Raw genomic sequence first — 16,653 nt, 5'->3', positions numbered from 1 at the left:
CCAATGTTCAGAACTTCCTTCCTTCTCAACTTACTTGGTAATTTAGAAATGATCTTTGGGGTTCACCTGGGTTTCTTTAGCCTATTCAAATGAGACTCTTGTACAAGGTCCTTCTAGATCTTTCAGCACTTAATTTAAGGCATATGACTGAAATAAAATGATTCTTACCTAAGATATAACGGCACTATCTATATGGGGTGGTGGGTCATACTTAAAACTAGATAATAGCAAATGCAACTCAACTTAACCAAGCACACACAAACTACAAAAAGCTACAATACACTGAAAGTGAATAAACAGCGAGAATAAACTCAACACAAGACTGCCATTTTTTCTTCAGGTCAGCCAGTTCACTATATATGACAAATGACTGTCCTATAGACTAAGAGAGGACACCAGAATTAATGTGTACATTAAAACTTATTTTCCTTTTAAAAATATGATAATAAATAGAAATATAAAATATATTTACATATTTTATAGTATAGAAATACATTTATAAAATATAATCTATATAAATAGAAATGGTAGCATTTTCTTTCCACAGCTCAGTGGGTCATCTTGGGGACTCAATATAACTACGGAAGAGATTTTCATTCAGATATAGTCTGGAATAGATGGTCTCTAAAATCCTTTTCAATTCTGAGATTCTGCCCCCAAACCACAAATGGTCACTTTTTATAAATTCAAACAGGGGTAACATCATCCACTGAGTGTATTAGGATGGACTCTGGGAGTGTGAGGTTCTTTCTGAGGGCTGCCACTGCTACTACATTTACTTTGCTCTATGCTAAGTAGGGTGATTGACCATAAAATCACAAAAGGGAAAGAAAAGGAATCCCAAGAGGATTTTTAAAAAAAAAGTGCTTTATTTTGAAAGGACTTTTCTATAAGCAGGAATAGTATAGACTATATTTCAATTGGTCTAAAACACCTTTAAATAAAAAAAAAATCACTCATGCTAATGTTAAAGTAAAAGATATGAAAGTAACTAGAAAGATCTGGATAAGGGAGTGAAAGAAGGCACTTATAACAATGGAAATAATGAAAAATGGGGATGATTTGACAAATAATCATTTCTCTGCAGCAAATTCACAGAATAACCAACTGATCTATGATATATGACCTCCTAAAGTGGCATTTGTTCAAAGGCTGGTTAAACCAGCTATAATGCATTTTTGAGCCACAAATTACTGCAGAACTGGTTACCATTCTAAGAATCTGTTTAGAATTCACCAAGGCAACAGAGTTGGCTATATACAAATGCTATTAAAAATAAACTGTTGTTTTAAAAAAGAGAAGATAAGCCCCAATAGAAGTAATTAGGTCAAATTATGGCAAAGCAAAAATAAGCAGATGTGCAAATTGCTCCTCCCTTTAACTAGCATAGCCTTCAGTGGGTCTAGCGTAGATGACCTTTGCTGCTAAAAATTGTGGATTGACAGGAGATGGATATATAGGGAAGGGAAAAACCACGTACAGATATACATATGTATGTGTGTAGGGGAAAGGGAGAGAGGGGGGAGAAAGAGAGAAGGGGGGAGGAAGGAAAGGAAGAGAGGGAGGGAGAAGGAGAGGGAGAGGGAGAGGGAGAGGGAGAGGGAGAGAGAGAAAGACTTTCCTATTTTTACCGCAATTATTTTAGAATCAACTTTTGCATATAGTTGTTTCCATGTAATCCTTTACTGGAAATTACAAACAACATCATTATAAGGGAATTTCCCCCATAACCCATGGCAAAGGAAGACATATTGTAAGGGACCAAGGACAAGCCTAAAATCTTCCTGACTTTATAAAAGTATCCTGGTTTGTCATAGTGTTATTAAGTGGACTGCCATCCTATATGTGAAGCAGTTGATAAGATCACAGAATTATGAGAGGGATGAAGGAATATGCAGGTTCTCTTAGAATCAGAGTATGATGTCAGACCTGGAAAAGACCTTCTATTGATATAATTTAAACCAGCATTTTCATTTTATAAAGGAGGAAAATGAAGCACAGAGAATTGAGGGGACTTGCACAGTCACGTAACCAGCCAGTGACAAAATAGTATCTAGGCCTCATGATCTAGCATTCTGATTATTATAATACATTTCTTGGGGGAAAACATATCTAAATGGGAGAGAAAAAAGGCAGGTATCTCTGGGAAGGCACTTATTTATGTTCTGTGAGGAATGAAACTGTCCGAAGACTGATGATCAGTTGGGGTACCCTTTTCCTGAGAGAGAAGTGATGGATTCAAGATGCAGAATGAGACATACATTTTTTGGACATGGCCAACATGGGAGTTGGTTTTGCTTGACTGCATATCTATTACAAAGCATTTTGTTTTCTTTTTTTTTTCTTTTGGTGGGAAGAAAAAAAAAACGGTTATTAATTAAAAACTAAAGTGAAAGAAATGGAAAACTTTGCTCTATTAAACAATAAAACATTTACCCTTTAATAAGACATATGAATTTTTCCAGAAATTGAAATGAATCACCTATCATACTCTCCTTTTATAATTCTAGATTTTATTTTACCTACTTCAGTCTTGTGTGGAAAAGAGATTTGCAATTTTTCCATATGTGATGAGGGTCTGGCACATGTTCAGAGTGCCTCATTTGGTGTACTCATGTGGAGGATACTAGGGAAAAGATGGTGTTTCTTGATGTGGAAGATGCTGGAGATTTGCTTCTGGGAAAAGTGCATGGAGAGATAGACTGTGGAGCATACACAGACATTCTGTAACTAGTGCCAGGTGGCTAATGATGTGTGGAAGAGGAATAATTGTGATACGTTCAAAATGGCCCTTGAGCTTTGGGGGGCTTGGGGCCAATGGCCTCGTTTACTTTGAGAGATCTCAATGACTCCTTCTGCTGGAATACACTGAAAGTAGGGGGTCTCAGATGACCTTGGGAGTTTTGAAAGGCTGGGAGAATGAATCATAGGAATTTAGGGCCAAGCCAATATATTAAAAATAATACTAATGCCTAAATTACTTTATGTAATTTGTTCTGTATCAATTAAAGCACCAAGGGACTATTAGACAAAATAATGGCAAAGTTCATTTGAAAAAACAAAAAGTCAGGAATCTCAAGGGAAATAATGGGAAGAAAAAAAGTGAAGGGGGCCTAGAAATACCAGATGTTAAATTATTTTACAAGACAGTAGTCATAAAAACTGTTTAGTACTGGTAAAAAAAAAAAAAATCCAAAGATTGATCAATGGATTATGTAAACAAGATCCAAAAATAGTCAAACACGGTAGCCTAGTAAATGATAAATAGAAAGAGATCAACTACTGGTTTAAGATTTTCTATTTGATTATTGGAATCCATGAAAGCAATTGGTTAGGGACTAGGTTTAGATCAACGTCTTACGCTATGTGCTATAATACATCCTAAAAACACATGTCATTTAAAAAAAAAAAAAAGGAAAATGAAAGGAGGTATCTCATTTAACCATGGCTAAGGTGAGAATCCTTAAATAAGCCAAGGATAGAGATGATCATAGAAAGCAAAATGGATAGTATAATTACACAAAAACTGAAAAGTTTTTATAACAATAAAATTAATGTAGTTGGAATTAAATAAAAGTTAACTGAGAAAAAAATCTTTGTGGCTAATATTTCTGTTTTAAGGTTTGATACTGCTTTGTCTAGCACCTGCTATATAGTAAGTGCTTCATAAAAACTTGATTGATTGAAATCTAGATGATACAAATATATAAGCAACAAGAGCCACTCCTCAATAGATATGTGATCAAATGATATGAACAGATAGTATTAAAAAAACCAAAACAAAAACAAATGTAATCTATCAACAGCCATGTGAAATTATCAATAAGAGAAATAAAAATTAATTCAATTCTTAAGGTATTACCTTTTATCAGATTGAAAAAGATTACAAAAGATGAATAATAAAGTTGAGGGGATATGAAAATATAGGCACATTCATATATTATTGGTAGTGCTATGAATTGGTTCAACTTCTCTGAAAAACAATTTGGAATGATACTAAAAAAGTCATTAAATTGTCCACATTCTTTGACCCAGTAATAGTATTATTAGGTGTTGTGATCTGGTTCAGATGGATCTGAATCGGTCCCTGTTCGGGCGCCAAAATGTGGTGACCTTTTTCTTCTCAAAACGCAGCCAGGTGATAAAAGTTCAGATCTTTTATTATCTCCAATATAGCCCGGTTAGCTTAGAGGCCTATCTTTCTGCTTGGTTCCAAGAGCTCCCTCCGAGTGTCACCAAATCCAAAGGTCTGGTCCTTCAGCCTCTGCCTCTGCTTTCTTCAGCCTCCAGCCAGATCCACTCTTCATGTCATTCTGGTGAAATCTCGACTTGTAGCTTCTTCACTCTGAAGAACTTCTTCTGCCACCAGCCAGCCAAGTGGAAAATATTCTGCCTTGCCTCGGAGAGAGGGCTTCTGGCATAACTCCGCTGAAATCTCGACTTGTAGCTTCTTCACTCTGAAGAACTTCCTTGACTGGCCCATTGAAGCTCTATTTATGCTAGTGCTCTCTGGCCCAAAGAGCTTCAAGGGAGGTGTGAACTCATTGAACTCCAATGAGTAAAGGTGTGAACACAAGCCTTGTATTAATTAGTTCTACTTAGTACCTTGTTTCAGGTTCTGCCCAAAACATCTTCTTGTAAGATTAGATCAACTCTAATTAGTTAGCAGTTAGTAAGGATTCCAACATCTCCCCCTTTCTTTTGTTAGATGAAAACACCAAAGGAAATAGGAAATCTAATCAGATTAGTGGGTTTCTGAAGGGGTACACATAAATCCATCAATATGGGCCACTACTTTGTAACCGATATACATGGTATACATAAATCCATCAATATGGGAGGCATTATACATAATTTACATAAGCACATAGCAATATAACACAGGCTAGTAGTAATGTAACAACATGAATCAACCTGAAAATTTACACATGTCCATAAGTCCTAGAAATAGTCCATAAGCAATCCATTGTCCATTAGTTCATGTGCCAGGAATCTAATAATTCTTGTAAGCTCTGAAGTACTGCAAAAGGTCTCATCAACAATTTTTCATCTCAGGGAACCCAATGATTTCTGAAGATTTTAAGAGTCCTTTTGACAGTCTCATTGTCAGCCATCTGATTCTTTCTTCATCTGTGGAAATATAAGCAGATCCTCTTCCCCAAGCAGTTAACCTAATTCCCTTCTACCATCAGGTTGCTTCCTGGCTGGTTGACTGTGTAATCCCCTTCTCCCATCATATGGCTTTCTGGCTGATTGGTCATGTCTGGGTACTGAACTTCTAGGCACTCTCTGGGTGCACCATTGGCTGCCATCATGCCCCAAGTGTTTTTTGCCTTGGGCCCTGGGGCTGGGCCCCTCATCCCGTTTCCCTGAATCTGTCTGCATTCTGAGGCCCAATGGAAGCCTCTGTTGCATTTTGGATATGGGGTTTTGGGTTTTCTCTCACCCCGTCTTCTCACTCTATCTCCATATCTACAATGAGCTCTCAAATGTCCAACTTTTCCACATTGAAAACATTGACGAGTTTCTCTATAATTCCTTTGCCAAGAAGGACCTTGTCTTTCCATGTTCATCATAGTTTGGGTATAATAAGCATTTGTGCCTACTGTGGCACAGCGTCTTATGATCTCTTCTAAAGGAGCATCTTTGTCTAGCCCCCATATAATTCTCTTGCAAATCTCATTGGCATTTTCCTTAGCCAAATGTCTAGTCATTATTTCTGTGGTTGCATTATCTTCAATGGTTCTTATTACAGCTGTTTGTAAACGTCCCACAAAATCTGCAAAAGGTTCATTGGGACCTTGCTCTATTTTTGTGAAAGCATTATTTCCATCTTTCTGTCCAGGGAGAGAATTCCAAGCTTTTATTGCAGCCTTAGAAATTTGCTCATACACTGTTGTGGGATAATAAATCTGTTCTGAACTCTCTGCATACTGACCTTGACCAGCTAGTTGGTCAAAAGTGATTTGTCCTGTTTGCCTATTGTGTTGGGCTTGAATCCTACATAATTCATGAAACTCTGAAAGCCACAATAAATTTTGTCCTAGTTCAAGACATGTTTTAGCGATGGATTTCCAGTCATTCGGGGTTAAGATTTCATAAGACAAATTATCCAGTAACATCTTCACATAAGATGATGTAGCACCATAAAGAGTGCAACCCTTTTCCAAATCTTTAATTTTTCCCAAATTAAAAGGAGTGTATTTTCTCTCTTTTTGACCTGAGGAGTTGAGCTCTTCAATCACAGGATATGCATTTATAAAATCAGATATATCTTCTCCTTCATTTTTTGCTTTAATTAATGCTTTTTCTAATCTTGTCAAATTCTGCTTTACAGGAGAAGCTGACTGTATTTCTGTCTCTCTCCCTCCCCCTTGTTCCACCCATGAAGGGTTAATTGCGGGGGGAGGGTCATGAGATGTGGAATCACCTAATTCCTCCTGCTGTGAAGTATCATACTCAGAATTGTAATTAACTCCATTCTCATCTGATTCGTCCTCCTTTTCACCTAGTAAAGTTGGCACTTCTTCCTCCTGTACTTTCCTTTTCATCATTCTATTACTTAAATAACTTCTTATAGCCAATTGTATTACATTATATGTATTAATTATTGAGTTAGGCCCATTTTCATCATAGAATTGACAAAGATCCTCTCCAACCAATTTCCATTCATTTAGATCTAATTCCTTATCAAGAGAGAAACAAGGACATATGTCCTTTACAGTTTGTAAAAATTCAGTGATTTGCTGTAAACTTATAATTAAACCTTGGCTTTCCATAATTTTGACAATGCTCTCTAAACATTTTCTATGAACAGAAACAGGCTGTTTTCTAAATATCTGTCCCATATTAGCTGAAATTCTACTTTAACTCTTCTAACAAAACTTCTTTGTTGCACTCACCCTAATTTCTGGGTTGAAGAGTCTTTTCCACTGGATCAGGATCAGAGGCTTTTCCACTTGAAATCAGGATCAGAGCTTTTCCACCGAAATCCACTAAGGAGGTCTGTTAGCCCCACGTTGGGCGCCAAAATGTTGTGATCTGGTTCAGATGGATCTGAATCAGTCCCTGTTCGGGCACCAAAATGTGGTGAGCTTTTTCTTCTCAAAACGCAGCCAGGTGATAAAAGTTCAGATCTTTTATTATCTCCAATATAGCCCGGTTAGCTTAGAGGCCTATCTCTCTGCTTGGTTCCAAGAGCTCCCTCCGAGTGTCACCAAATCCAAAGGTCTGGTCCTTCAGCCTCTGCCTCTGCTTTCTTCAGCCTCCAGCCAGATCCACTCTTCATGTCATTCTGGCGAAATCTCGACTTGTAGCTTCTTCACTCTGAAGAACTTCTTCTGCCACCAGCCAGCCAAGTGGAAAATATTCTGCCTTGCCTCGGAGAGAGGGCTTCTGGCGTAACTCCGCTGAAATCTCGACTTGTAGCTTCTTCACTCTGAAGAACTTCCTTGACTGGCCCATTGAAGCTCTATTTATGCTAGTGCTCTCTGGCCCAAAGAGCTTCAAGGGAGGTGTGAACTCATTGAACTCCAATGAGTAAAGGTGTGAACACAAGCCTTGTATTAATTAGTTCTACTTAGTACCTTGTTTCAGGTTCTGCCCAAAACATCTTCTTGTAAGATTAGATCAACTCTAATTAGTTAGCAGTTAGTAAGGATTCCAACAATTAGGTACATACTCTAAGATATCATTGACAGAGGGAATGCTCATATGTTTACAAAAATATTTATAGCAATACTTTTATGGTAACAAAGAAATGAAAGGAAATAATAATAATTAATGTTCATATACATTCTGAATATCTGCAAAGTTTCTTTACATATATTATCTTAGTTTTATCTCACAACAACAAATTCTCACAATAAAGAGTATGTGTAAAATAGGTCCTATTATTATCTATGAAGCAAAAAAAAAAAAAAAAAATTAAGTGACTTGCCTAGGGTCATACAGCTGAGCAATGTCTGGGCCAAGATTAAAACTCAGAATTTCTTGATTCTAAGTCTAATGCTCTATCCACTATGCAGGTTTGGTGGGATGGTTAAACAAATTGCAGCACGTGAATGTAATGGAATATTAATGATCTATAAGGAATAATGAATCTGGAAAACTCAGAGAAACCTGGGAAGCCTTGTGAACTGATGCAGGGTGAAAGAAGCACAAGTAGGAAGGCATAATATGAGGATCATAATAATCTACTTCTACAAAACAAATAGAAGTACTAACAATGGAGTTTAGGAAAGTAGAGAAAGCACTAGCACTTGCGGGGATTAGTAAAGGCTTCTTTTAGAAGGCTATGCTTGGAGTAGTTTTGAAAAAAAGGAAGAAAATAGAAGGAAAGTATGTACTGCAGGCATGGAAACTGGACTATATCCAAAAATGAGTGATGGGAGATAGAATGTCCCACGTAAAGAACCACAAAAAAGCAAGTTTGCCTAGATTATTTATTGCTTTGAATTCTCAGTGCTTAGGCATGGTGGTGCCCTGTACAAAACTGACACTGCAAAATTGGTTTGTTGAATTATTAGTTGTTGCAATAGAATTATTACACTGTCTACAAAGCAGGGGTACTTATTAGAGAAGATTAGACTTGAGGACAATAGGCTTCTAGTTCTGGGGCCATTACCAACTCATAACAGTATTTTGTCATATAGATCATTCTTGTCCTCCGAAAAGGAGTATAATACTTAATGACTTTCATCAAATATTTGAGAGAATAAAATGAATGCTTATAGATGCTTTCTTCTACACTTTATAGAAAAAAAAATTCAAAATATTTTATTAATTTAACCAGATGTATTATTCATCAATCTTCAAGTCTGAGTATTTTTACATTTCTTAAACTTCCATGTAATTACTTAGTAAAGCTGTAAATATCTTGATGTTGGGACTTAGAAGAAACAACCTCTGTCAAATCAGCCCATTAAAGCTTTTCTGGAAGTGAAAACATGAGAGGAAAGAAGACTGCATTTATTCTTGCTCAATGGATGTCTCATAGCTGCCAAATTCCTGATAATTTCTTTCTTTTACTTCAATAATATTTTATTTTTCCAATTACATGTAAAGATAGTTTTCAATATTCACTTTTGTAAGACTTGATGTTACAATTTTTTTTTTCCACTCCCTTCTTTACTTTTTCCCTCCCCAAATCAGCAAGGAATCTGATATAACTATCCATGTGTAAGCATTTAAAACATGTTTTCATATTAGTCACGTTGTTTAAGAAAAATCAGAAAGGGAAAAATCACCCACAAAAACAAACAAAAAAAGTGAAAATAGTATGCTTCAATCCATAGTTAGTCTCTATAATTCTCTCTCTGGATGAGAATGGCATTTTCTATCCCAAGTCTATCAGATGTCTTAGATCACAATATTGCTGAGAAGAGCTAAGTCTATCATAGTTGATCATCACATAATTTTGCTATATTGTGTACAATGGTCTTCTGGTTCTGTTCACTTCACTCAACATCAGTTCACATTGTCTTTCTATTCTTTTCTGAAATCAGCCTCCTCATAATTTTTTATAAAACAATATTATTTCATTACATTCATAGATACTAACTTATTTGGTCATTCCCCCAGTGATAGGCATCCACTCAATTTCCAATTCTTTGCTACCACAAAAAAGAGCTGTTACAAACATTTTTGTGCTTGTGGGTCCTTTTCCCTCCTTGAGATACAGACCCAGTAGAGACACAGCTGGCTCCAAGGGTATGCACAGTTTGATAGCCCTTTGGACATAGTTCCAATTGCTCTCCACAATAGTTGAATCAGATCACAACTCTACCAACAATGTATTAGTGTCCCACTTTTCTTACATCCCTCTCACATTTATCATTATCTTTTCCTGTCATCTTAGCCAATCTGATAGGTGTGAGGTAGTACCTCAAACTTGTTTTAATTTGCATTTCTCTAATCAATAGTGATTTGGAGCATCTTTTCATATGACTAGAAAGGGCTTTAATTTCTTCATCTGAAAATTGTCTGTTCATATTCTTTGATCATTTATCAATTGAGGAATGACTTGTATTCTTATAAATTTGACTCAGTTCTTTATATATTTTAGAAATGAGACATCAGAAACATTGGCTGGTTTGTGCAAAATATTTTTAATTTACTGCAATCAAAATTATCCATTTTGCATTTTGTAATGTTCTCTATTTCTTCTTTGGTCATAAATTTTTCCCTTCTCCAAAGATCTGACAGGTAGACTATCCCCTTTCTTTCCTGATTTGTTTATTAGTTTCATTCTTTATGTCTAATTCATGAACCCACTTCAACCCTATCTTGTTATAGGGTGTGAGATGTTGGTTTATGCCTATACATGTGGTTTATGCCATACTATTTTCCAGTTTTCTCAACAATTTTTGGTTACTGATAATTTCTTCTGTGGCTTTATGTTAAAGCAGGGCTTAACTCTCATGTGTTTACATAATTGACTCACTTTCCATAATTTTACTTTCCCAGAGAAGACCCTGGAAAAAAGAAATATACTTTGCCAGGAATCTTCTGATACAATAACAATTGTTAACATGTATATTATTAAGTGGCTTTTTTTGGGGAAGGAGCATCTCTGTCTACTCTTCCATCAGCATTTAGGCGAGAGGGGAGAATAGGCTCTATCTAATACCTAGAGTTCTTTTGTATCACAGCAACACCAATTTAATTCTATTTAGAAACCCCACAGAAAGGGGTGTAGAGATTTCATCTTGAATATTGCCAGCATAGAAGACTCTAGAATTTCCCTTGATATTTTATTAACCTAGATCCTTTAATGACTTAATATTTTTCTTAAACTGTTCCCATTGCAGTTTAAACCTTATATTTCTTACTGACTGATTTTACTTCAACAATATTTTATTTTTCCAATTATATGTAAAGATAGTTTTCAACATTCACTTTTGTAAGACTTGATGTTACAAAAATTTTCCCCCCACTCCCTTCTTTACCACTTTACCCTTGGGAATGACTGGCTCAGTTCTTCTTTATAACATGCAATTATAGACTTCCAGGAAGTTATGTCTCCCTTTTGTCTTTTCTGCTAAATCAACATGTCCACTTGTCTTTTACCTTGGGGAAAAAAGATTGTTATTTCTGCCATTTTTGAATCATCTAATCTATTTATTTATTTATTTATTTTTAAAGAAAGAAACATAAGAAAAAAACCCAAACCATGCTATGTAGCAAAGTCACTTTTTAAAAATTAAAGGATGATTATTATTTTCTTTAAAAATTTTTATTTTGATGTTTTGATTTTACATCACTTTTAGCTCTGAAACTATCATTCTAATTTCCTACCTAGAGAGCTATCTCTTGTAACAAAGTAAAAAAGGAAGGAAAAAAAAAACATTTCAGGAAAACCAAATTGTATAGTGATCAAATTGTATAGTGTATAGTAAAGTTTGCGGACTCTGCAGAGAGAAGGCAGGGATAAGAATTTTATCAACTCCTTTTGAGGGTCAAACTTGCTCATAAGTTTCATTTTTGTGTGTGTATTCTTTCTATCTATTGTAGTCATTATGTGTATTACTTTCCTATTTCTGTTTGCTACTCTTTGTATCAGTTCATAGGTCTTCCTATGTTCAGTGTCTAGCACATAGTAGGTGCTTTTTAAAATGTTTGTTTTTTGAATTACTGGCTTCTCTGAATTTTTGATACTTAGGTTTTTTTAGTGCAATAAGATTTCATTATATTCATGTATGACAGTGTTTTTAGTCATTCCCCAACTGAGAGGCACCTATTCTGTTGAAAGTTCTTTGATCCCACAGAAAGTACATTTATAAATATGATGGTGTATATGGTAACCTCCTTTATGTCTTTGGCCTTCTTGGGGATATAACCCTAGCAGCTAGATCTCTAGATCAAAGATACAAATATTTTATAGTCATTTTAAAAGCAGAATTTCAAAGTTCTTTCCAAAATGGTTGGACCAATTCACAGCTATACGAATAGAATATTAGTGGGATTATCTTTCTAGAGCCTCTAATTATTTCCATCTTTATCAAATTGTTGGGAATCACATGAAACCTCAGAATTTTTATTTTTTTCATTAATTATGATTTGAAGAAATCTTTTGGCTATAGTTTGCAATTCTTCTTTTGAGAGCTATATGCTCATATCTCTTGAATACTTATTCATTAGGAAATGGCTATGTTGCCTGACTCCTATAAACCTACAAAAAAAGTTACACTTCTGAACCCAACCCTATTAGCTCAGATCCTTTTTTGGGATGACTAGTTCTCAGAGTGCATATCTCAAAAAGTCTCTTTTCCTTCTGCCATAAACAGGTTTCAATTGTTTCTACAATGCTTTTTTTTTTTTTTTTTTTAAAGGCCATTTCTACAATTTCTTCTCTTCTCTTGCCCTATGCTTACTAAAATAAAAAAGAAATAAAAAAGGCTATCTTGTAGGATCTTTTAGCGTTGCCTTATATCTTCCTTACTTTGGCCTCCAAGAAATCAATAAATACACTAACTAGAATTAGGCCTGGCATAAGTCTCTGAGAAACTTCACTCAATGATTTTTCCTAGCCTTGAATTGAATTTTTAATAACTTCAAATTATATTTTTAAAACTGTCTATATATCTTGAAATTGATCTATCTATTTTCTTTAAGAAGGATAGAATTCAATCAAACAAGCCTGACAAGAATCTAGACACTACTCAATCAATGATCATTTACTGGGCACCCACTATTGTCAACAGGGAACCAAAACTTAATGAAACTTATGTGAAAATGAAGTTTATTAGGTAAAGGTTATGAATCTGAATCTTGGCTGTAACTTCTTATTATGTGGGGTGCCTCAGGCATGTCATCATGCTTCTCTGGGCCTCAGTTTCCTAATCTCTAAAATTAGGAGGCTGGACTAGAGAAGATCTATGATCCTTTCCAGTTTTAAATTCCATAGTCCTAAATGTGTTGCAGTTTCAACATTCTGAAGGCCAGAAGCTATCTCTAAAATCTGGCTGGTGCTTTATGAATCACTTCTTAGTGGACGCTAACAAACTAGGAGCACTAGCTCAGGCTCCATCACTGACTAATCTCTGCCAAGTTCCTTCTTTCTTTGTGTAAAATTTTCTTTATTGCCTAATGGGATTTTTCCTTGCCCTTTGCCTAGTTTAGAAAGAAGCTATGAAGGAAAACAAAATACAGAGAACATAAAGCCTGGCTGTGGATGAAATCTTTGAAATTATATAGCTGAACTTCTCAAATAGCTTAGGCATCCCTGAGACAGTCACAAAGGCAAAGAAGGCCTAACTTATCCAGTAAGATGGAGTCTCTTTCATATTCACATGGTGCAGTGGATAGACTGTTAGACTTAAGATCAGGAGAGGTTTGGAAAGGGAAAATGGAATATTTATTAAACATTTTTTCATATGCCAGGCACTGTGCTATGTGCTTGACAAATATTATCTCATTTGATCCACATAGCCATCCTGGGAGGTAAGTACCTATCATCATTTTACAAAGGAGGAAACTGAGATAGTCAGAAATTAAGTGATTTACTTAGGGTCACAGAGCTACTATTTTTTGAAGCTGGATCTGAATTTAGGTCCAGTGCCCTGTCCACTATGAAAACAAGGACAACAGTCAAGCCATTTGAGATTTTCTGTCACTGAAATGCAGAGAATGAATCTAAAACAAGCTTCCTTCACAAAGTCAGAAAAAGTAACCTGATTTTGAAAAAAATTATAAAATCCTAACATCTGGAAGAGACAGAAGTATTAAGACAGAAACGGTTCAATTCTTGCTAAAAACTGGGTGGGATCTATAAACTTAAAAATATTTTTATAACTGCATTTCAATATAATTGGTTTTCTTTGTAAATCTATGTATTTCATTTTATACATTTAAAAACATCCTTTCAAAGAGTCCACAGATTTTTATCCAGAACTGCTTAAAGGGGTCACAGAGCTAAGAAATGACTGGATGGTGTTTAAATCCCAACCTGAGTCTGATTCTTTCTATTACTCTTTCTCTTAAGTCAGAGTATCTATATTCAATCTCAAAGTTATTATATTTGGAAGGGATGGAAAGAGAGAAAGATGAGACTTCACAATGGAATAAAAGTGTATAATTAAGCAATGAAACAAAACTAGGATGGAGTAGGTAAGAATTATGGAAGTCTCTGACTCACAAGAGAGTTATGGTACTATCCACTTCCATTTTCCTTTTGGCTAGGATGATAACATCATATTTCACACCCAATGGGGAAAGAAATTGCTAAAACTTTGAAAAGAAAGATTATATTTAAAGAAATTACTATTTCTTTCCAGATGTTTTAACAACCTGGGAACTCTATAATGTAAATTTTTTCAGTTTCAACTGTTCCATGATTTTGTCAATGTGAGTCCTCAGATCTTTAATTTATTCATCCAACATTCGTTTATTTAATGCCTATTGTATATCTACCACTTTACTGAAGGCTCTAAACGTTGTAAAGGAAAAGTTTCCCTTTAACATCTTTTAATTTAATTTTGAAAAATTACTTTTTTTTGGAGAAATATGATTTTTCTATCTCATTGGCATTCTATCTAGTTTGGGGCTGGCAATCCTTCCCAATATAATATGTAAGCCAAGTGTTTTCAAATCTTAAACACTAGACAACATCTTGTTAACGGTTCCAAGATTCAAAGAATCATAGACTTTCAGAGCTGGAAGGGTCAGTAACATTTTTCTTACACATTCTCTTTTTTGCTATTCTGAGACCTGCCACCCCAATTCAGGACTTCTGGTCTTTCACTACTCCAATCCACCCTTCACAGAGCTGTCAAAATGATCATCCTAAAGTGAAGATCTTCCCATGTAAGCCCTCTCTCCCAACACCTCCCATGACTGACCTACTTGATAAGACTCCAAAGGTTCCCTGTTACTTCTAGGAGCAAGCATAAATGCCTTTGTTTTCCATTTAAAGGTCTTTACAGCCTGAACCATTCCTTTCCTTCCAGTCTTTTTACCTCTGACTTCCCCTGCACACAGTGGCCTCCCTACAAGCCTACTTGCTGTGTTCCCCCACCCCCCAGTGACTCTCCATTTCTGTCTCAGGGCCATTGTATTGTTTTCTCACTCCCCTCTGATAGTTCTTCATCCATGTAAAACCCTGCATGGGGGGTCCCCAAAGCTCCTCTTGCCCTTTTCCTTTATGTCTTCTCACTTGGTGAGCTCCTCGGCTCTCGTGGGCTCAGTGACTCCCACAACTACACCTCCAGCTGCTCTCTCTCTTTGAGCAGCAATCCTTCATCACTAACTGCCTTTTACACACTTCAGGCCAGAGGCCTCATAAGCATCTCAAAGTCAACATGTCCAAAGGACTCGTTTTCTTTTCTCTCCAAATGCTCCCTTTCTCCCACTCTCCTATCACTGTCCAAAGAAGGCACCACTGGGCTCTCAATTAGCAACCTTGTGTCACCCTTGACTTCTCACTGGCATCATGTCACCCACTGTCACATGTGGTCAAAGTGTGTTATTCAACCTTGCAAACAATGCATCTGTCCAAAATCTCTTTACTTGCCAACTTCTCTGAAAATAACTTGGATGAAAGTTAGTCCCTCCTTCTCTGGATTTTGCTAAAATATCCGTGAAATACACAGCTTCTCTAAACATGTAGGAGCTGCCTTTCTGTACACTCCTTCCTATGCAGAGCACTTAGCATACTGTAATTGTACTCAATATCAAACTAGCTACTTATACAATAAAAGTCAATTCAATTCAATGAAACAAATACTTACTGAATGCTTAATCCACTGTGGGATATACAAAGATAAAAAACCCCACTCAACTTCACAGCTAAGTTTTCTGAGTAATAGAGCAAATAAATGGTACTAAACTGAGATTCAATTATTCCTGACATTATAAATTACGTAAATCTTTAATTAGTTTAGAAATAAATGCTAGGATTCCCAAATGAGTAATTTTCACAATCTTTGTCTTTAAAATTTCCTTGAGTGAACTCCATAATCTATAATGTGATTTTTTATTTATAGAGAAAAATTTTATTTCAAATTAAGTGACAGCAATCACACTATTTTGCTTCACTGCTTGTACTCTATAAAACATCAATAGTTACAGAAGAGTCTGGAAATGAAATGAAACAATCTGCTACAATGGTTTTCTCAGCAACCTTAATTTTGCCAGAAAAACATTTCTGTCTTAGGTTCTGCTGAAAACCTCTCCTTGTTCACCTTACCATTTATTATGTCACATGTAGCAGGGAAACACTTGGAGAGAAGTACTATCCTTGTGATGGGAGAGGCATCACAAGGTTCTTTGTATTTGGCAGATTACCCAAACTACTCTTTACAGTTATGTCACAGAAGGCAGAGGGACACATAACACACAGGAAATGTTAAAATGTTTTCTTGAATGTTGCATAAAAGAGGTTAGCATGAAGATGTCAATCTTTCAGCTCCACATGTAGGCATATGTTAATAATGTTTCTTTAATTTCTCGAGTGAACCCTGTGAACTTCAAAGCATATCCATATTCACAATCATAAATATATCCCAAAGTGAAGTATAATTATTTTTTGCACTGGTAATCACCACCACCAAGCATTTATTAAGTAACTCTCGCTGCTAGACAATGTGCTGAGCTTGTGGGAGATGGGAGAAGAAGGGGGGAGAAAAGGAATCAAGTTCTACCAATTACCCACAC

The 16,653-nt window shown here is 35.8% G+C and overlaps 1 protein-coding gene across 1 annotated transcript in view; it reads right to left on the bottom strand.

Annotated features, from left to right (window-relative positions):
• Positions 1 to 16,653, bottom strand: part of MICU1 (mitochondrial calcium uptake 1) — a 234,430-nt gene that overhangs the window by 80,097 nt on the left and 137,680 nt on the right. The window lies entirely within an intron of this gene.

Source organism: Antechinus flavipes, chromosome 2, assembly GCF_016432865.1.
Source record: "Antechinus flavipes isolate AdamAnt ecotype Samford, QLD, Australia chromosome 2, AdamAnt_v2, whole genome shotgun sequence".
In the NCBI taxonomy this organism is placed as follows: Eukaryota; Metazoa; Chordata; class Mammalia; order Dasyuromorphia; family Dasyuridae; genus Antechinus; species Antechinus flavipes.
This window is presented reverse-complemented; position numbering and strand designations above follow the sequence as displayed.